Source organism: Megascapheus bottae, chromosome 14 (assembly GCF_031878675.1).
Source record: "Megascapheus bottae isolate mThoBot1 chromosome 14, mThoBot2.hap1, whole genome shotgun sequence".
In the NCBI taxonomy this organism is placed as follows: Eukaryota; Metazoa; Chordata; class Mammalia; order Rodentia; family Geomyidae; genus Megascapheus; species Megascapheus bottae.
The window spans coordinates 20,010,444-20,034,017 of record NC_143522.1 but is presented as its reverse complement, the minus strand read 5'-3'; the positions used below and the strand labels follow the sequence as shown (position 1 = coordinate 20,034,017).

General features: G+C 37.4%; 1 protein-coding gene across 2 annotated transcripts in view; it reads right to left on the bottom strand.

The window, feature by feature from the left end:
• Nucleotides 1-23,574, bottom strand: part of Flrt2 (fibronectin leucine rich transmembrane protein 2) — a 93,838-nt gene that overhangs the window by 32,696 nt on the left and 37,568 nt on the right. The window contains exon 1 of one of the 2 annotated variants that reach the window (XM_090344660.1): nt 12,375-12,424. The exons of the other annotated variant lie outside the window; for it this stretch is intronic. The gene's annotated coding sequence lies outside the window, so the exon portion shown is untranslated. Of the gene's footprint in view, nt 1-12,374; nt 12,425-23,574 lie in introns of those variants that run through there. 2 annotated transcript variants of the gene reach the window in all.

The window sequence follows — 23,574 nt, the reverse complement described above, 5'->3', positions numbered from 1 at the left end:
ATGTCCAGAAAAAAAACCAGGTGCCAGAGGCTCACATTTGTTATCTTAGCTACTCAAGAGACTGAAATATGAGAATAGAAGTTCAAAGCCAACACAGGTAGGAAAGACTGTGAGACTCTTATTTCCCAAGAGCTGGTAGTGGAGTCATAGCTCAAGTAGTAAACTGCTAGCTCAGGGACAGCATTGGTCCCTGAGTTCAAGCATCAGGACTGGCACACACAGACACACACAAACACACACAAAGGACACCCTCACCCCTCCCTGTCCCAGCCTTGGCCCATTTCTCTGTGCACTGGTCCTGAGTTAGAGGAACTGTTGAGAATCGGTGGGTGAGGTGATCCCACTGGCACCATTGTGTGTACAATTCCTGTAGACTTGTATATGACCCCTCCCTCTAATATTGTAAAAATGATGTTCAATTGTCGTGAGTTTCGTGTCAACACATTCCATTCTTCATTGATTCCATAAATGGATGTCAGAAACCAAAATGAAGTTGCAACCTAAGTGATCCTAAAAACTTCATTACTGTTGAAAATTTAGATTTTTAGCTTAAGCAGAACCTAATTTAGCTCATTGACTAACTCTCAAAATCTTCATTACTTGATTTCCTTAATATTATTTGAGTCATAATACTCAGAATAGGCAAAAGTGATGGGATCTACAGTATAACAGATAACTGTTAATTTGAAAAATACATTTTAAATGATGTTAGATAACTATTATTAAGAACCAGCTATAAAATTATTTCAAGAAGAGGAAAAGTTCACATAACTATAAGACATTTAAACAAAGCTAAGCAATTACAATACATGATTAAAGGAGCTGGCAACTTGAAGATTGGTCCAGAAGCTATAAAATTTTAATTTATTTGTTTGCATATAGACAATAGATGTGCTACAGTGCAATGTGGCTTATTTCTTAGCTTCAGAAAGTACAAGATATAAAGTCCTCATGGCACTGGCCGCTTTAGACTCAATATATTTTCAGCCTTATCAGACCAACAACAGTTTCGAATGAACTCAGAGAATGATCATGCAAAAAGTACAAGCCTTAAATTATACTTGGTATTGTAGCCAGGCCAGAAGATAAAGAACATGAAAACTCTGGTCCATTAGTGTAATTTCAGAAAGAATGGACACACATAAAGTGTGGAAAAAAGAAATTTAGGAAAAGGCTAAGAATTCATTGATTAATGATCCAAAGCCATTTGTGTTAAAGAGAGAAAGAATGAAAAAGAAGAAAGAAAAAAGAAAGAAAGAATGAAAGAAGGAAAAAAAGAGAAACAATTAATATACAGATACGCTGTGGGCATCCAGTCTTTTTGCTCTTTTTTTACATAGTAGATGTTCTTAAAGAATCATAATAAAACCGAGTGGTAATTACTTAGCTAAGGTAGTAATATAAATGTAGATATGTCCATATGTGTATTGTGATTTGGTGTTTGGTAACAGATACATATTTTATCCATCTGCTGATTTGAAAATATTGTGTAAAATATTGTGTAAGAAATAGTATGGAAAACCAAGAAAGAGGGGCTTGTGTTAACAACAGATTCAGTAGTGCACTTCCATGACTCTCTGTATGACAGAGAGGTAAAGAAGTCAATGTAGCAGATAGAGCCTTGAACTTCTTTGCCCCATTCAAAGACAATTTTCAGAACGGATAGACAATCATACAGTTCTACATTCTACTTGCCTAAGTGAAAAGGAAGTGGGTAGAAGTAAAGGTGCTCATTTAGAATATATCCCATAATGTGCAACCCAATTTCTACTAGAGTAGGATAAAAAGAATTGAGATGTGGTTATTTTATTGGAACACAATGAGATAGATAAAAGGAGGTCCTATGTCTGCCCTCCAGAGTCACTTTCTTCCTTTCCAGTTTTTCTTTTATGATAATATGTATATACAGTATGTATATATACATATTTGTGTATAGGACAAAAATATATGTATATACATATGTACATTGATTCTAAAAACCAGCTTTGAACTGAAGGTTTGAAGTTAATCTTTGAACTGTATATATATATTGATGAGAGTGAAGAAATAATTTGCTTCTTATATTTTAAGAATATTATTTTTTGTTCACAGAATATATATTTTGATGACTTATTTCAGACATAGGTAATACCTACTATATAATGACAATTTTGATATATGACACTTAAGTTGTAATTTACTTTGTTATTTTTGAACTTTCTAAGATGAGTTTATTCACTTATGGATTATTGTGTGTGTGTAAATCAATGGGATAGATATGCATTAAAATTCTACAATATTCTTTGTAAGTAAAATTCCTCTTTATCATTCATATCCATATGAATTGAGAATGACTCAAAAAGCATTTATTAAGCAGGAAAAATGCTATATATTCAACAGTCCAGACCCTGCCTCATGTTTATAAATTGAGTAGTGATGCACACATGTCATTCAATAAATCAGAAGTAAATAAGAAGTAATCTAATTGCTTACCACACTAGATATTTGTTTCATTCATACCTAATTTTATGAATTAATTGGCAAAAACAAATTGACAGTTATTTAACAAGCTTGATGTAATAGAAATCTTGATACCCTAAGTATAAGGGGTCAATAAGAACCTGTTCCAGAATTCTACAGGCATGTGGGAAAAGTATGTTCTAGCCCTGACTCTGTATTTTCAGATCTTCAGAAGTCAAATCATTTTGCAAAGCAGACTCTAACCAGGAGAAAGCATTTCCTCAAGGCAATGCTCCTTCAATGTATCTACTCTCAAAAGGGCAAGATGTACCTTCAGTTCCTGTGAAATAAATTGTGTGTCACCAATGTCAAGTTGTCACCTTCCTGCAGTTTTTCTATGATGGTTTCATATTTATTCAGTTCTCAAGGATATCACATCCAAAGACCACATCCACTACTGAGAAAACAGAAGGTCACCGGTGGCTGACTTGGAAATTGGTGTTTTTGCTCCTTCCTGGCTTTCATCTTATTATACTTTAAAAATTGAGAGTTGAAAATGGACTTTTTCCTCTCATAAATTAATCCCAATGAACAATGTATTTAGTTTTCAATGAATTGGACAATTTACAATTGTTTTCAAAGTGTTTTGCAATTAACCCCCAAAGTCATATTTACAAAAACAAGATGGCTCTTCCATCCTCAAAAAGGAATCAAGAAGAAACCAATGATTCAAGGACTCTCAACAATTCTGAGGACTACAAGTATGACTCATTGAACATATGACTACCCATTCCCCTGCCACCCAACCCCCAACCCCCACACACTATGGATCAGAAACAGAGGTGAGTTATTAAAATGCACTTCCTACACGCCTCCTCAGGTTATTCTGTGAATGTGATATGGCCTTCATACTATGTAAACCTCTCTACTATCTTCATTCAATACACCCACACAGATATCAGGAGGAACGTTCAGAGATTCACTTTGGGGTAAACCTTCCTGTCAAAAGCAAATAAGAAAAGGAAGAAGAGCTGACAGCTATCAGTTCATACAGGTGAAAAAGTCAGCCCAGGCTGTCCATGAAACTCTTATCTCCAATTAATTAACAACAAAAAGGCAGAAGTGGAGCTCTGCCTGAAATGATAGTGCATTATCCTTGAGCAAAAAATTCTCAAGGACAGTGCCCAGGCCATGAGTTCAAGCCCCAGGGCTGGCACACACACAAAAAAGGAAAGAATGACATTACATATCATACGAGTTAATTGAACCAAAATTAGAATATTCCCAGATTCCCAGGCACTACCATATAACCAAGATAGTCATTCTCAAATTTAAAAAAATTACCTTCCTGCTCCTACCCTAGGTAATTCAGGCCATGGTGGACTTCCTGTTTGATAGTCACAGCCTGGAATATGGCCGGCACTGGTTGAGTAGAGACTATGGAGAGTCCCTTAGGTTTCTTAGAAGACACAAACAGCATAGCATCCTGCAATAAAGATTTTAACAGGCCAGTGGGTTGTACTTAAGGAGCTTCGAACAAGTGATAAATCACCGACCAAGTTACAGAATTTCTCAAAGTCCAAATATTCGCATCAGTAACTATTTCTAATACATCATTAGCTTCAACTCTGAAGGCTGAGTGAAGGCACAGTTACAGATCATTTCAACAAAGCACATCTCAGTTCATCAAACTACTGAACTGTAAGTATTACTATTATTATAGAAAATATTAACAATATATAACATAATGATATTCATACAATTATATGTCATGTTAATATTAATGTATTATTGGTACATTATGTCATAATATTCACTATTATATTATAATAATATTCACAATAATAATACTCACATATATTCTATTCAAAAACTCATGAAGAGCAAACAGAGAAAATGTCTTAAAGGCCAGAAATACAAGCACTTAGGTGCATGATAATATAAGGGATTATATATTATAAATAATAGTAATAATAACAGGACTTGAATACCTGTACTTCGATTTTTTTGCTTGTGAAGAGAAAAAGATGGAGATCATGAATGTAGGCACTTATTTTAGATGCGTAATAATTATGTTAAAAAGAATCAAATTCACAAAGTGCCATACTTGATACATTTGAAAATTCCTTCACAGAATCCTATCACCATTAGTCAGAAAGGAAGCTCAAACAAATGCCAGTCTCCCCAGAACATTTCCTTCATCATTTACCATGCCACAGCCCTCAGAACTGTACTAAGGACATGATTAAGGCAACATGACAAGGTGGCAAGTGTTTAAACAAGAAAAATTTATGTCTAAAAGGGTTGTTAAAATCATTATAGTATTAATATCACCTTTGAAAGAGGAGCTTTTATTCCAAGACTGAGTTGTTATTTAGATTCTTAAGAGTTTTGATTCGGTTTGTTTGAACTGTCAGCTGTGACCACATCTAAGGAAGGCAGTTTACATTGGCCTGCTGGACTGTGGTAACAGAGTCCTACTGCAGAAAACAGTTTCATGGTCAAGTCCTTTAATTTATAGAGATAGTTCCTATTAAAATGACTTAAAAATCAAGTATGTTTTCCTGCCTTAGGTAGTGACAAGAACCAGAAACCACAAGATCATACACTTTAATGTTCAAACAAAACAAATCAAGAGAATCTCGGACTCCAGAAGTAGCTCTTTTGTAGGAATTCTTAAGAATTACTGGCACACAGTTGGCTGCAGCAGTGCCAATTAAAGTGACCAAAATGAGATCTATTGTCTGTCCCTCACCTCATTTCTTTGCCATGTAGAAACTAGATGACAAAACAGTTTCATGCCTAAAATCTACTTTTACCCACTTCCTGAACTAGAGTGTGTGTGTGTGTGTGTGTGTGTGTGTGTGTGTGTGTGTGTGTGTTTAAATATCACTTTAGAAGCAAAATAGAGTCATACTTCAATGGAAATAAAAAAGCAATCCCAACACGTTCTTCTGAATTATTGGCAAGTGCCAAATATTTAATCAGGACTGGTTATAAAAAAATAGAGTAGATTTTCCTACAGTCAAACTAGAGACTAGATTGACTGGTAAAAGAAAGCTAACTGAGGGCCGGGAGTTTGGCCTAGTTGTTGAGTGCTTGCCTCGCATGCATGAAGACCTGGGTTCGATTCCTTGGTACCACATACATAGAAAAAAGCCAGAAGTGGTGCTGAGGCTCAAGTGGTAGAGCTCTAGCCTTGAGAAAGTCCAAGGACAGTGCTTAGGCTCTGAGCTCAAGCCTAGGACTGGCAAAAAAAAAAAAAAAAAAAGCTAACTGAAATGAAATACAAAGAAATCTACTATTTTTAACATTTGTATGCTCTTGGTCAGGAATTTCTTCTCCCAAATAAGCTTCCTAGCTTATCTTGTTTATCAACTTTTTAGAGATATAATTCTTTCTTGACATTGACACATATCAGAGTCAGTTGAATAAATGACAGAATCATTACCAACCAGGCTCTGATTCCATACTGCTTACTTGCATGAGAATTTGCCTGATCAGTATTAAAACTTTCACTAGTAAAACAACAAAAAAAAACCAATCACATACACACACATATACACATATGAAGCACACACACACATGAAGCACACACACATACATGAAATGATTAACATTTTAAAATTTTTTTCTTTAGATAGATACAAAAGAGGCTAAACAACTTTATTTCTTCACTCTCGTCTATCATCTATTTATCTATCGATCGATCGATCACTTGATTTTTTGGTCAGTCATGGGTATTGAACTCAGAGTCTGGGTACTGTCCCTGAGCTCTTTTGCTCAAGGCTAATGCTCTACAACTTTGAGCCAGAGCACCACTTCCGGTTTTCTGGTAGTTAATTGGAGATGAGAGTCTCACAGACTTTCTGCCTGGGCTGGCTATGATCTGCGTTCTTCAGATCTCAGCCTCTTGAGTAGCTAGGATTACAGGCATGTGCCATCAACATCCAGCAAACACTAAGTTTATATATTGTTTATGTCTATACCAAAATACCATATCAAAGTGGTGTAAGAGCTGATAAATAATACTACTATCCAAGAATTTTCCAGAATTATGAAACATCAGTTTACGTTTTTTCCCTTTTTACTGAAATTTCATTTAGCTACAGCAATAACACTTATTATTACTTATTACTGCATATTCAATAAAGTATCTCAAGACATAAGCTCAGTGCTTACAGTAGCTTCCTCTTGGATCAACAAAACTTTATATCCATTGACTGAGCTTTTTCCCTTATACTAGCAGTATCCAGGCCATATACAAAGTAGGTAAAATTTCTGGCTCTACACTCCTTTGGTTTCAAAACCTAGCTGCTAATACTGGCCATGCAACTTGCCACCAAGTTATTTAATCTTGCTTTATCTCATTTTCTTCATCAGTAAAATGAGGATAAAAATCATTACATCTCATAAAGTTGTAAAAATAGTATATTTACAGTATACAGTATATTTGCACACATGAATGTAGAAAAGAGTAAGTACATGTGTATGTATGCATTATGGATTATATATTACATTCATATCTTATATGTTAATTTAATATTCATATAATAATTTAAAGTGTCGTATTAACTCAATGGGAAAGGGGGCAAACATGAGAAAACATTTGCTGCTATTTTCCTTGACAATAGTAATGCAGAAGCCTGGTGCTGAGAAATAGTAAAATGTGGCTACTCATCTTTGGTTTTCCTGTTCTTCATCTACACCTTATGGCAGGTTCCAGGAAAAAATCCAAAGGACTCTGGTAATTTTATCTCTATGTCCAAATCCCTTGTGATTTGGATTTAGCAAGATGTAAAGAAAACAAAATTGATCCATCTATGTTCTCTGAAAACTATTTTGCAAGGTCAAAACCCTTAAATCGTGTGTGGTGGCTCACACCTGTAATCCTTGAGACTTTGGAGACAGAGATCGAGAAGATGAAAGTCAAAGGTTAGCAGAGGGGGACAAGTGTTCGAGAGACCTCATCTCAATCATTTTAAAAAGCTGAGTTGCAGTGGTGCCTGCCAATCATCCTGATAGGCAGAAGGAGTAAATAAAAGAATCAAGGTCTAAACAGCCCTAGACAAAAAGCAAAAGCATATTTGTTGGGGAAAATAATGAAAGCATGATGGACTGGGGGTGTATGATGCAATGGTAGATAACATGCCTCAACTCCAGTACCTCCAAAAAATAAAAACAAATAAAATTATAAATTATACTAAGAAACATAATGCATACTAGAATACCCTTTTATCTGTACTCATATGAAGATATAACTCATATGAAGCTATAACACACATACATACACATCCTTTCTAAATGCTAAGATTGCAGTTGGTACGTATTTAATCCTATAACTGTAATTTTCTGAATTATCCGCCATAAGCTTGCCTTATAATTGTGATCAGAAATGAAAGACTTATATTTTTTTTAAATTGGGGTCATTTGAGTCTAACCATTATGACTGAACCCCATCCAACTCCCATTGAGAGGAGAATGCAAGAGAGACATGGTATAATAAAAAATGCTGCCTTGAAAAGGGATAATCTGGGATAAACTAATTCTGAAAGAGATTATTAGTAAGAAAATAAAATGCCTGAGCAAACAATTTTCCTCTTTCAACCCAGAAGGCAGATAGTCAACCCAGTGAAACCTGGGGAGAAAGAGCTCTAAAGAAGTTTATGGTATGCTGAGGACAGGCAATTTGACAGACATTATCTCCCCTAATCTCACCCCACCTCGCTGGTAACTATTAAGGCCACAGAGTAAGAAATGGGCTTTCAATTCACACACCAGTCAAGAATGGCCTTGTAATGCCAATCACATTCCTTGTCTGGATTAAATAGCCTTTTTCCATGCACAGAAGCTTTCGCCTGCCTCTCTTGCTTTCCTCAGCTCTGCTGTATCTTTATTCATAGCCTCTCTGAACCCCCTCACCAGCTCACCACACCCCCCTACCAAGATGGCCTTTAGATGCTGTTCCATTTGCAGTGAACTGTAAGCCAGGTCACAAAAGACCCCTATAGCTCCCACACAAAAGGCCTGACTTAGGTAGGGCCAGCAATGCCTGAACCCTCCAGTATTCTTGCAGAAGTGCAGCTGCAGACATGCACACCGATTCTGCAAGGCTCATAAAGCAGCTTTCAGCACCACTTAGCACTCTGTGTGCTCGGGCATCTGCCTCCTCAGCCAGTGCTTGCACAGTAAGTGATTCTCTGCCCAAACAGGGCAGGCCTGCGGGTGAGCAGAGAAGTGGGAACGGGAAACTAGGGAAGAATGTCTGTCCTCTGTGGCTCTGGAGGGCATCTTGTCATGTCCTGAAAGGCAGGAAGGACCGAGAGAACAGCAAACTGTCCAAGAAAGAAACTCAGTCCGGCGGTTACCTAGCTTGTTAATGTCTGCTGTTGCTGCTGTGCAGGATGCCAGGTAAGTAGCTAAGCATCACTAATGATTTGAGAGGTTAAGGCAATAGGCTCTGAAGCCTTCAAACTCACTGCAAGGGCATGGGCAAGCTAACATTCTCCTGTGGGTAAATACATAAATCCTACAGCAATAATAAAGACAGTCACCAGACATCACCAGAGCTTGTCAATGACAAGAAACTCAAGCCATTGCTTTTAAGCCACTGTCAGATTCCACTTTGTTTCAGAAGGGCCCTGTTCCCTTGCTGGCCCTCTGGAGATTCTTGCTTCTCAGTTCCTAGAACATGACAGTTAACGTGTAACACTAAGGTGTTACATAAAATGAGTTCCATTTCCCTCCTTGCTCAGTGTCTTGAGAGAATATTTTTGAATGGAGCAGGAGCTGTCTGTGACTCCTTCCTCCAGCAGAAGTCCTGACAGTCTGATTCTGGGAGAGCTGGCAGCTTCGAGCAATTGTTGCCAAAAGTAAGAGAATGTGCTTCTACAATTCACTGCATTATTCCACATTTGAATTCTGCTCAGGGGACAAGAGTGTCCATCCTTTGCTCAATAGATTAATAACTCCTTGACACTGACTGGTAGGAGAAATGTCAGCTGCTTTTGTTTATCAGCTGCAAGGCATTTTGATGGGACGGAGAATATTTCTTTAATTTCTGATATAACAAATGAATGAACATTCTAAATCACTTTCCATCACTCCTGTGTCTGTGTGATATAACAGCATGGACAAATGAAGGTAGATACTATAGGAAGATGCCTGTTGGTAATGTATCTGCTACAAACACCGAAAGAGACAGCCTTTCCAGCTGATGCCAGTAATAGAAAGCATCCACAGAGATTATCTTTCAATGATTTTCTTTTCCCTGCACACAGTTCCTAGAGCTGCAACCCATCAAAAGGGCAGTTTCATTGGAATTTTCCTTAGGTTCTTTTCTTTCAGAAAAAAACAGAAAGACCAGAGGAGGAAAAGGAGTATGTGGGCAGAAAGCTTAGCTTTAATCTCCAGAATTGTGCAATGAAATGATAGGGCAGAAAAAGTTATATGTAGCACAAAAATTATAATATATATATCATAGAAGGGTCCCTTTATGTGATATCTTTTCATGGACATTACATAAAAGCTCAAAATTGGGTGCTTTCTTACAGAGTTAATCATAACAAGTAAACCAGAATTTACTTTGTGATGTCCTTATAAGTATAAGGTAAGACCAGGCTGATTATTATTTCCCTTATAGAGTATGGCATAGTAATAATTATCTAACAACAGTCACAGTGTGCCAGGCACCTGATTAAGGCATCTTCATTTAGCAGACACAGTAACACTGGAAGGCTCATTCTTCAGGCATTCTGATTACACAGAGGCAAAACCAGACTGCAGAATAGACAAACCATTTATCCAAGATCTACACAAATAAATGTTAGCCTGATTCTAGACTCTTTTTCAGTGTGTTATACACTAAGTACAAATGAAAATCAATGAATAACATTGACAAAGATCTGTAGGAGTTATTAAACTATTAACTTCTAGCTTTCTGTTAGGTTCCCAGTTCAAACTTTTTGTACCTGTCAGAGTCCTAAATCAAAGTAATTGATAATCACTCCTTCTGCATACACACACACACACACACATGCACACACACACACACACACACACACACACTTTTCAAATCCTCATTTAATAAGGCTCCTAGAACATAATTCTATCCAAATCTCATTTTTTAAAACTCCCTAATGACATGTGGAATGTTTAACCCTGTATATTACATAGGCTGTAAAGCAATTCTTATTACAAAAGAAGAGTCTCCAGTCAGTACTGTTTTCGTGTCATTGCACGTTAACCCTAAGGCACACTCATGACTGACTCTGCAGCTGCTAAGCAGAGCCAAGACTGCATCCTTCCTAAATCTACGATCTGATTAGATCTGGAATGACACAGAATCTCATTTATAAAGCTTTCTAAACTGCAGGTGGAACAATGTGAAGAAACAACACTGCCAAAAGGCCCCGAATATGGTATTAATTTTAGTCAAGTGAAATAGGAGAAAAGTAGAACACAATCCCCATACAGACATGCATGTACTAAATCAAAGGAAATACTTTCATCACTTAAAACCCAATCCTATATATGGAAAAGTTAGCATGAATGAATATAAAGTCTTCATTTCACAAAGAAGGATTTAATGGTTCATCAGAAGGTAATAGAGGGCTTTATCCTGAAACTGACCACCACTTATAAGTATGATTACCAATGCCCTTGGAGACAGAGATTGTGGACCTGAGGGAAGGGAACAACCACCAAGAAACTTAGTGGTGGTTGAGTTTTTCCACACTGTTTGAATGAGAACTCCACAGTCTTGTCTAGATGCTGGTTGCATGTCTTTGATTATCAAATGCAGAGGGCAAGTAGTCTCTGGGGAAAGTGGCATGCTAGGAGCAGCCTCCCTCTTCTATTCTAGAGTCTTGAGTCTTCAGTACCTGATGCTTCCTACAGATCATCTCCAAACAAACAAGAAAACCGTTCTCGTAATTCCAGTTCCCATGTTATTAATGTTTTGATCAAATCTAGACGGATTTTTTTTTACCATCCCGGTATGAGAAGTCATATAAATATCATGGCTACTATTGGTCAATAGTTGAATTCTTTTTGCATCTGAAATTAAAAGTAAGACAAAGCCAGTGACAAGACAGAGATATCAAAAACCAAAAGGCCAGTAAAAATATAAACATGGAAGGCACTGAAATCATCGCTAATAGCTCTCTCTCTAGAGATGAGCTAGAAGACTACTAGTGAAGGTGCCAGATGACCACCAGTCACTTCCCTGGCACTTTCACCTTTCACCTAAGGGACCTACGTTGTGTGGGCTTTGCACAGACTAAACAGCAGATGCAAGATTCAAGTGTAGCACTGTCTACATAAAAACTTCATTTCCTTTCCTTGCTGCACTGAGACTTGCTCTGTAAGGATGTTATCCTCTCTTAGCTCCCCCTACAGGTAAGTGAATGTAAGCACAAACTTCAGTAATTCACGCAGCTTCTGGGTGAAAACAAATGGTGGACCTTAAACGTAAGGGAGATTTTCAGATAGATGTAAAAAATATTTTCTAATGATAAATTCCCCTAAAAACAGTATCATGTAACAGGGCTGGGAGTTTTGCCTCGTGGTAGAGTGCTTGCTTTGCATGCACAAAGACCCAGGTTCAATTCCTCGGTACCGCATACATAGAAAAAAACCAGAAGTGGTGCTGAGGTTCAAGTGGTAGAAAACTAGCCTTGAGGAAACCCAAGGACAGTGCTTAGGCCCTGAGCCCAAGCTCAAGACTGGCGAAAATGCATGTAACAAACACAAATATGTGTACTTGTTTTCCTTGTGCAACTATAATCCCATTAGAAGACAAACAAAAATCAAAATTACTTCTGAAAACTCTGCAAAAATCCTGCAACACCAACAGCACCTTCCCTGACTTGTTAATTCTGGCCCAAATTTGCCACTGCCACACAAATCAGGCACACTGTCCCACAGACACCCACCTGCTATTGGGTTGAATGTGCCTGGCATCTTGACGTGCTATTGATTCCAGTCCAAAGCTTATGTAAAAAAGGCAGCTCAGAGTCCAAAAAGAATTTCAGCCACAAATACTCTGGGAGAAATCCAAACAACTAAAAACAGAAAGAAAGACAAGATGCAAATCTGAGTGACAAAATTGAGACAACTCAAACCAGGATGGTACATGTTCAAGGACGAATATCTTTTTACATGGCACAGGATTTCTCTTTCCACAAGGATTTATTTAGGAAATTATTTAGGAAATTTCATTACCCTCTTTCCAAGTTGTAGTATTGTCCACATAGTCACACAGAAGAAATCACAATTGTTTAGTGGTATTGCTTTTCAAGATTAACACTTTTTGTGCGTTTTAAACTCTTATTTATAATCAGTATAAACTACCTTGCCATAAATACAGCCATATAGGGACAAAAGCAGTTAAAATGAATGAACAAGAAACTTAGGAAAAGTTGTTATAAATACTGTATCCTTCAGTCTTCAGAAAAACTCTCTGGACTACAGGCATCTTTGTTGTTTTAATTCTATTTTACAAATAATGAAAATTGGGGCTCCAAAATGCAAAGTATAATGTATTGTATTCATAAACTACTTTGTTGGTGAATGGCAAATCCTTTGTACAACTATTTGAAGATAACACAAGTATATCTAAAAAATGTAATCAGATTTTTAAAAAAAAATTTCAAGTAGCTAGAAATGAGATACTAAGACAGAAAGAGCATCAGAATTCATTTATAAATTTTCTGACACTTTCTAGTTCTCCTCTATATCTCAAATAACCTGAGATTAAATGAATGATATAGGCTCCTAACACCAGTGGCTTTGGTGACAGACAGCTGCTCATCACATTGAATCCTGTATAAACAAGCTCTTTCAAGAGGGTTCTTCTCTATCTCATTAGTATATAGGGGAAAACATGTACAAAGGGATTTCACTGCCATATTTCCACACTTGTGTGTAATGTACTTTGTTCAAATTCACATCTTCTATTACCTTTCCATAGCCAAGATAAGACACATCTTTCAAACTAAAAATAAGTTTAAGAAGTAAAGAGACATGTCTCAGTTCATGGAGTAGCAGGGATGTCAGGTGACCTCCAGTGTCTTACTCCATCCATCCCCCCAGACAGAAAACAACCCACTGCCTTCAAAGGCAGCTCCTGGGAAGAGGAGGGCTAATGAGATTCAGCAAGGCCTATTGGGAAGAGGGGTTATCCACAGGAGTTGCAGCGGCCAGTCTTCTCAACACAGGAGTTCAACATGCAAGGGGTGACACTGATCAAGATGCATCGCACTCATATTCTGAAAGGTTGAATTAAAATCCCTTTGAAGGACTACTTAAATAGAAAAGTAAAATGAATCGGGATTTTCATGTCCTCCCAGTGCTGCTTTCTTCTTTTTTTTTTTTTTTTAAATCAAGGTGCTGGTGGATAAAGAGAAGAGGAACCAGAAGGTAAGAGGTTTCAACGGAGAAGGAAAGAGGTGTTTTTGCTGCTCAGATATTTCCCAGGACGAGTCCTAATGTCAGTATTCATATACTTTTGAACACTACTCTTTTTTTGTCTTTTCTCTTTTTTTGGCACTGAGGATCGAACCCAGGACACTGCACTTGCGAGGCAAACGCTTTTCCACTGAGCTACATCCCAGCCCTGAACACTACTCTTTTTGTAGGAAAAGTGCACCTAGATTGGGCTGCAAAAAATAACCACGTGAAATAATCACACTGTTCCTTCAAATAAGTCCCTTACATTCCCAGATAGATTTATTAATTGCCATTCTCTCCACATTGTTAAGGGAATGTTTGCCTGTGTTGAGGAGTAGAAACTGACTGGAAGTTAGGTTAATGATTAAGTTTATTCTCTCCACTCTGCACTGAACTATAAACTGACTTCTTAGAGACAGCCAGTTAGACATCCATTCTCAGCTTATCATTCACCCATCAGTTATTACTGCAATTATTGTTCAAAATGGCTATAAACTTATAAAGATAATAATGTTTGCAACATGCTTTCACACTGCCTAGTTAATATAGCATGCTTGTAGTTCTGTTATTGCCTAAGTCAAGAAAGCTACTGCAGTGAAATGTTTAGCAGATTTCAGATTAGTTACCCACTGGACTGGACGAAAAGCCATATAGGTGCCAGTATACTTTGAGAAACAAAGTGAATGCCTATATCTGAGGAAAAAAGAAAAGGTGACCAACAAAAACTGTGATACTGAATTCAACATTAAAATGTCTACCCCTTTCCTTTCCAACTCGAACTTCCATAAACTCTGTGAGGATGATAAGGCCATTTTCAGAAGGAAGGTTGAGATCTCTCTGCCCTTGGCCTTTTCTTGCAAGTTTGACTAAGTGTAAAGAAAGTAAAACACATTCTTAAGGTAAGATCTGGTCCACAGAGGCTAATAAACAGACAAAAAGTATACATTGCCTAGAAAGCAAAGCACAGAAGAGGAGTGTGGCTACAGGGAATTAATGAAAATCCATGCATCTCCTTTCAGAAACAGCAGCAGAGAGCTTGTGACCTGAATACTTCTCTTCATAAACACATTCCGCGCTGATGTCAACCAGAGCTCTGTAATAGCTTCGCAGGAGGAAATAAATTCATACGTCATTTAAAATGATTGGGTTCACTTCCTCTCCTCCACTCCTACATATATTGACAAAATATATAAATGTGTTCTTACAGAAAAAAATCAATTCAGTTTTGCAGCATTCTCCTGCAACAGCAATATAGTCTCAAAAATAAAAGCTCTAATAGTGTTTGAACAATTACCTAAATGGGGTCACTTACAATGAGATTCCACGGACCCAAAAAGAAAAAAAATAGCATGTGGCAATAAGTTACAGATTGTTCTTGGTTTATTTTGAGATTTGAATTTCCATTTTATTTTTAACAAGAGTTTGACAGTTCACTGACAGATGTCCTGAACTATATTTAAGATCAGGAGTATACACTGGCAGAGCTGGCTTTCTACTTTTTTTTTCTAAAAAGAAACATTATACATGTGCATGCTGGGTAAATTTCATGTCAAAAGATTGACATCTTTCGGACAGAATTTCTGCTCGATTCCTCCTATATGTTACTACTCTTTTTTCTCCAGTGCACTGCAAAACTTCCACTATGAAGGAAGTGATTATATTTTACTGTGGAGAAATGTAGATCTGAAAGGAGTTTAAAAAGAAAGTGTGTGAAGAGCTCATGAACGTACTCCCTTCCACAAAAGGTGGGTTCTATTTGGACTGCAGTGGCATTTCCAATTGGATTTGCAGAAAATGTTTAACACTGTCTTTGGCTTTCCTTGAAAGACTAATAAAGGCAAACAACATGCTGATTATTTTTCAAAGGATGGAGAGAAGGTGCTGGGAGCTTTTAATAGCATACAAAGTTCCAAATTTGCAAGCATTAGACACAGAACAATGGTGAAGCTTTCATGTTTTATAGATGGAAGTCACTCTGCCTACAGATTGGGGACAACGAAGATGTCTCAGAAAGTTGAAATGTCTCTGCTTCCTTGCCCAAACACAGGGAAATAGCTAAATACTTTGAGGCATCAGGAGATAACTACGGTGATCAAAACACATAGATTTATCCTGAGGGGAAAATAAGAAAGCACATATAATTTAAGCAACATTGAATGTGGAAGAAATTTAAATAACTGCAGTTTCAGTAATGTAACAAGGGCTGCCGCTGCTAGCTAAAGTTTCAAAGATAGCACAGATTATGAATAAGTGAAGATCATTTTGATCTCATGCTCCATCACAGTGAGTTCAATGACGATCATCGATCAGAAGAAACACATCGAATACACAAGCATGGTTATGAATAATCTCTTAACGAGGTGGTGCCATGGGAAGCTCTCAAAAATAGTTGTAAATGCAAGAAAGCACTAGGGTTTATGGAGTCCTTTCTAGGCACTGTGGTAAGGCTCTGGACATCTACAATTTTCTTCAGTCTTTTTCCTAACCCAGCTTGTTAAGTAGAACAATCCCTTCTTCATGGACAATCATGTGATACTTAGAAAATAGAGGGCTGTACATTTGGTACCCTGACTAGAAGGTAGCAGAAAAAGAGACACCAAAGCCAGGTCTTTGAAGTTATCCTTAAAGTAATGTAGCTTCTCTGCTAAGGCCTTAAATGGTGGTTGAATATTCTTTTTTTCATTGGTTCATTTTTTCATTAGTTCAATTGCCCCAATGGGAAGGAGAAGCATCTAAAGCAAGATATTTTTTTTGGGTCGTTGGTCATAGGACTTGAACTCTGGGCCTGGGCATTGTCCCTGAGCTCAAGGCTACTGCCCTACTCCTTGAGCCACAGGCCCACTTCTGGTTTTCTAGTGGTTGATTAGAGATAAGAAAGCCAGACTCAAAGGAATTTAGGCTCAATGGTTTCCCTCATGTGTCATAATCAGTAGAAACCTTGGGCTCTCCTAGCAGAGATTTGCAATAGAACAAAACCTTGATACAAAAGGCCATATAGTAGGACGCTAAATGAAAGGATCTCTAGGATATAGAAACATAAGCCATATAATGAATGATTGTTGTTCTTAAGGTACTATGTTATCTCTCATCTCTTTTGCTGTCCCTTGGTTATCTCATATTGTTACAGTATCTCACTTTGTTACCTGATATATCGGATATATTTGTATTTGATTATTTGAAATTGGATAGGGAAGGGGGAAAACAAGATGAGGGGTGGGGGTGGGGGGAAGGGAAATGGGGACCAAGACATATGAAAGGGTATCAGTGTATGGGAATTAATGCACCATCTATCTGGCAAATATCATGTAACCCTTCTATTAATTACAATAAAAATATATGAAAAAAAAGAGTCACAGACTTTAGTGCCCGGCCTGGCTTTGGACCAGAAGCCTCAGATCTCCTGAGTAGTTAGAATTACAGGTGTGAGCCACAGCACACAGCTATTAAGGTAGGATTTTTTAACGTTTACTGTAAAACATCTTAGGTTGAGGCCTTAGGGGTCCACACTGTCTATCTCTCATTACTCCATCTAGTTGCTCTTGGTGTGAACTCCACATGAAAGAGGAAGATGTGCAAGTTCCAACTTAAGGCTGCACTTACTTTCTGAGAAGAAAAGGAATTTGTAGAAATATTTTGAACTGCACAGATTTTACTTTTTACTTTTGAGCAGGAAGAAATAGTTCTCTTACTTTGTTTCTTTTAACTGTTTTAAAATCTTCTTTAATTGTACAAAGGAGTTGCCATTCAACAAAGAAATTTCTGGATATAATGCATCTTAGCCAATGTCATATCTTTCAACATTTAGTCATTAGTAGGACTTGACTCGGGGCCTCATGCTCTCTTAGCTGCTTGAGGCTGGCACTGTCATTTCAAGCATATCTTTATGAAGCTAGGAATCTCATAGACTTTTCTTTCCAAGATGGTTTGAAACCAAGATACTCAGATCTCAACCTCCTGAGTAGGTAGGATTACAAGCATGAGACATCAGTGCCTAGCCTGAGAAATATTTCAATACAAACTAATCAAAGTTATCAGTCTTAGAAAGCAGGAAATGGTGTTCTAGGTCACAGAGTCTCTATTCTACCCAGCCCTATTTCTCCCCAGAGGATCAATTGGAAGCAGAGAAAACCATGCAACATTTTGTTATACAAAGAAACATCATCCTCTTTTAGACATACAATTGATGTGTTGGCTGAGCTAGTTCCAAGTTTCTTGAGCTCAATGAGATGATAAAAGCTAGAGGACAAAACCTGGGAGTAAATAACCTCAGACAGAAAAAAAAAATTGGCTTTGAGAATATGAACTATTTTCTCCATCACAGACACCTATATACAGGTTCTGGTTTGTTCCTTGCCACATTCACAGGACAAGTATTTCTATTGCATGAACACACACAACATACACAACACACACACACACACACACACACACACACACACACACACACCCCACTTTCCACGACTTACTAACCAAATGCCAAAGGGAAAATGTTTACTAAACTAATGGCCACAACCTATTCAACTGGCTAAGTTTTATAATAAGCGTGGGTGGTATCTAGAGATCCATTTAAGTGGAAATCAATCTCAGAGTTTTTGGTAGTGACCTGGTTTCTTCTTGAACAATGGCCAGTGTCTTTGTTTCCTACATTGGCTAGCTCTGTTTATGGAGAGCAACTACTGTGGGAAATATTCCATTTGGAATAAAAACTGAGAATGTACCAAAGTGGCCAATCAGGACTTAGATATCCTATAAGCTTTATAACAAAATCAAGTTCAGCAGTTTAGGGGAAGGTAATTTTACACACAAAAGAAAATGTAGGGACAAATTTCCATATGAAGTGATGGCTTAATAGAAGCCATTTGGCTAAGATTCCTTTGCACTCAAAAAAAAAAATCTTCAATTTCTTAAGGAATAGACGTGAATGCTATGTTGGCACAATGCAGCAGAAAAGGAAGAGCATGAGGAAAGATAAAAGGACTGTCTCCAGATTTCTAATATAATGGTTCTCTCCAGAGGACTTAGGACATATGCAAATGAGCAGGACAGAAGCCTCTACCCACCTCTCTATCTCACAATCCTTTGTGAACTCTGCTGCAATAAACCTTGTTTGTGTAAGAATGGAAATTGTTCTTGGCTCTAAGTCATAAATAAATTAAATAAGATACAATTATTGCATGGAATGTATACATGTACAGCATATTCCCCCTGTGTATCAAGCTTCTTGTGTTTGTATTTATTAAATCTGTCACCTTCATAATAGAACAATCAACTGTTCATAAGCAAATATTGAATAAACTCATTATCAGCTTGTGTATAGAATGCAGATGTCCTTATATGCTAGTGTTTTCCTGATTCTCTGGTTACATTCTGGAGGTGCAAACCCTATTTAGAACCTTCCGTTAGCATTCAGGTCTCCAAGCACCACTGCATTTACAGTCCCTATGCATAACTGTTTGAGATCAACCATTGTAATCCAAACTAATTTTAAAACATACAAATAAGAAAAATGATGAAGCAACAGTAAGCCTAAACATTTCTCAGATGATTCAAGTCACAACACTGAGCCTTTAGAGAGCAAGTTGAGAAGTCTTGGGTCTAAAGAGAGTATTCACCTGTGACGATCCAAAGGAGAGACTAAACTCAAATAACAATTGTCCCAGATCACTTTCTTAACTCCCAAGATGAGGGCACTGAGGGAAAAAAAATCCTCATCCTAGATTAGAAGCACAACAAAAAATAGAACCTCTGGCACCTGATTCCAGAACTCATCCATGGCTGTCATTGTTCAACTATCTCCCTTACATCCTCTTTCTGGAACAGCTGAAGGAGCTGCCACACCCAACAGAAGGAGCAGAGACATTTTTCTCCACTTAGCTCAAGTGCTAATTCCTTCAGCACAAAATAACCGTCCAATCTCAATGTGACAGAGAAATCCACAAGCGAAACAAGACTTAACTCACTGGATGTAAACTGCTCCTTCTTTCTATCAATGAGAATCCACCACTAAAAGTAAAAAAGGGGAAAAAAAAGCATCTATTTACTTTTCAGTGAAAATAACCCTCACTTGTTTCTCACATTTTTCATTGTTGTTGTAGAAATGTGGATTGAACTCAGATCCAGGCTCAGTCCCTGAGCTTTTGCACTCAAGGCAACTGCTCTAACACTTTCAGGCAGAGTGCCACTTCTGTTTTTCTGGTAGTTAATTGGAGCTAAGAATCCCATAAAATTTCCTGCCTAAGTTGGCTTCAGACCATGATCCTCAGATCTCAGCTCCCTGAGTAGCTAGGATTATAGGCATGAGGCAGGCACCTGCCCAGCTATTTCTTCTTTTTTATGTCTTTTTGTATGCATGTCTTTATGTATGTGTGCACAAATGTGGGATGTGTATGATGGAATATGTAATGAGTGTCTCCTTTTCTTTCTCTCAGTAAAGTATTTTCTCTGTGATAGATACAGTAGTCACTTAAATAATTCACTACCTACCATTCCTCTTCTGATTGAAAAGAACTTCCTTCTTGTAGAATGTAGTTGAAAATTCTACATTGTTATGAATTTTAATCATCCCAAATGATGAATCAGTCCAAGAAAGATATTCACACAAAAACTGCATCTACTCTGTGCTAAGAATGACAAGAACTGGAATTCTAAAATGAAACCACGGGAAAGTAGGTTATAGGGATTTATTATAATAGAACACAAGGTGTGATAAACCTACCTCTTGATGGTTACTCAGACTGGTGATCCAGCCCAAGTTCAACTCTGATTGTCTATTCAGTTGCAGCAGGGATGTTCAATCCCTCTAAATGTCTTAGTAATCTACACAGAGTAGGTGACCTACTATGTGGGAAGCAAGAGTAGCAGAAGTGTATGCTTGTGTGGACCCAAATGGTAGTTGATAAATCTACACTTTCAGTACTGGAACTGTGAAAGAGTATCAAAATCTACCATTCACATGTACTTATCTTATAACAACAGCCCCTGCTGTAAACATGAGATTGGATTATGTGAATGATACAAAATTCTAAGATGGATTTCTCTGTCTTTGATGTGTTGGCCGAGAATTGAACACACATACATCTGTTTGAGAAGTCCATGAAACATGATGTTGAATGATAAGTAGAAATGGACAGTATAGACTTGGTGAGCAGCCAGAAGGGATAGAGTTGGTAATGAGGAGAAAGGAACTAGTGAAATCAGTCCATGAAGGTGAAGATAAGCCACTTGAGATAGGCCTGGGAAGAGGAGGAGGATTTAGATAAGTAGAGTAAAGGAAATCATAGGCTTTGGATACCAGCAGAACTACAAAAGGAAGAGGACACAGGGCCAAGCGATTTTCCATATTGTTTATAAGCCTTGAATACCAGGCACAAAAGTTGAGTCACTGATATTTAGATGTGGGGTTCTCAACATTTCATGATCTATCTATTATCTATCTATCTCTCCATTACACAATAATAGACCATTCTCAAGGCATTAATCTAAAATACTTTGGGGGATGTCTAGATATACTCTGGAAGTAGATTATTTGGAAAAGCTGAAAATCCAATATGGCTCCACCATCAACACCACTAGTCTCCCATTCCACCCTAATAACCACAAACAAACAGACGCGCGCTCGCTCGCTCGCTCTCGCTCTCTCTCTCTCTCTCTCTCTCTCTCTCTCTCTCTCTCTCTCTCTCTCTCTCTCTCTCTCTCCTGTTTCATTTGATATCAGTTTAGATAACTACTATGGGGAACAATAGCATATGTAGGATATTTGAGAAGTAAAGAAAATGCTTTGTTTTCATTCAGACATCAAATATACAAGAAATAACACAATGAGAATGCTTCTGTGGCTTTGTCTCAACCAGGCCCAGCCCAGTGCTCTGATTTAAATTCCTCATACTTTACCATAGCGAGGGGAATATGCAATACCGATGAATAATGATTCTACTTGATTCTACTATTTCTGGATACATCAATATAGCCAGTATTGTCGGTATAGTCATTGGATGTGTCAATAGAAGAAAGAAGTCCAGAGAATAACAGTTTCTTATGCATACATTGATCATTTTATCTACTAGGTTATATTCTTTATATTTGCAGTAGGCGCAGATGTAAGATATGTCAGAATATGTACGCTTCTGCCACCTAGTCATACCAGCTCCCTTCCCACAACCACTAGAATGAAGTTTCTGAAATTAATAAATAACAGTGAAGTAATTTCCATTTTGAGACAAATTCCAGAATATAAAAGCAACAGACTCCAATTTTTACTTCTTGGTACCCTTAAAATTACATATTCTTCTATTGAAATATATTAGCAGATAACTTCTGAGCCAATGTGTATCCATTTAAATCATTACAACTTTGAGCAAATAGGTGAAGGAAAGCTGTTTCAAATCTTCCTGTTACCTGGACCAAGATTCACTGTAATCACTTTGTAGTTATAGTTATCACCAAACACAATACCACTAAGAGCCATAATCAGACATGTTCCTAAGAGACCAGTCTTACAGACAATTAAAAAAAAATGAATGTTTTAAAGGAGAGTCTCTTGATTCATTCTTCAGGGAAAAGTTTACTGCAGTTATACTAGTTAAATTAGTAGTTCTGTTTTCAAAGTAATGAGAATTTAAGGGAAAATACAAAAATAAAGAATTCTTGAAAACTGTACACTTCACTCTCTTTTCCCATTTTTGCTGTACAAGTTAAAGCACACCAATATAATGTTTTCAAACAGTAATTGAATTCCATAACCTAAAATTATTTAGCTGTATCCAGTACTATGTGCAGATTCAGGTAAAAAAGCATACCTATGAATTCTAGTAACAAAAAATGCAGAGGCAGTAGAGGTATGACATGATCAATTTCCATATGTATTATTTTTAGTTGTTTTCCATATCCTAATATAGATTCTAATATAGAGTTGGAACTTGCGTTCTACAAAATCCAAGGTCTTTCACCTTTAATATTCAATGGAAGTTGGCACAGATACAAGAGAATGTCTTTGAAGGAGCCAAGGTATAAATTATGTGTCAAAATGACATGTCTACAGTCGTCAGTGATGGCTGTCAATACCGGAAACTAGAGAGGATAGCAGAAATCACAGTTGTCTTTGGCAAGAAAGGTTGTCATTTCTCATTCTCAATTTTCTCTGAGGTTGAAAGATGATATGCCCATTTGGAGAAGATCTGTTTAGAGAGCCCTGTAGTAAACGGACTAGGCATAATGATATCTTATAAATACCACTAAGATTCCCCGTCACATTTAATTAACAGGATCCTACAATTCAAGCTGGCCAAAACATTTAAAAGGAAACAGCTTGGTCATGACAACTCTTGTGATTATTTTATTGCAAATGCAAAAATCTCATCAAAAGCCAAAAGCATATGGGGAAAAAGAGTCCTTAATAACAGTACTCAAAGATTGATCTTCTGCCACTGTCTCATCACTGTTTAGCAAAATAAATGCATTTTTAGTATGCCTAATAAAACCAAAACAACCGGTGGTTAGGAATGGTGCAGGGGAAAAGTAAATCTCATGTGAAATTCTCAAAACATATTCTTCTAAGGTGGCTGTCTGCAGACTGTGATTAGAAAACTAAAGAACACGTACAATTTCCTGACTCTTAATGGTTCCTGGCCCTAATATTTATCTGCATCTTCAGAGGTGAACACAACCAGTGTGGTTAGCATCTGCTGT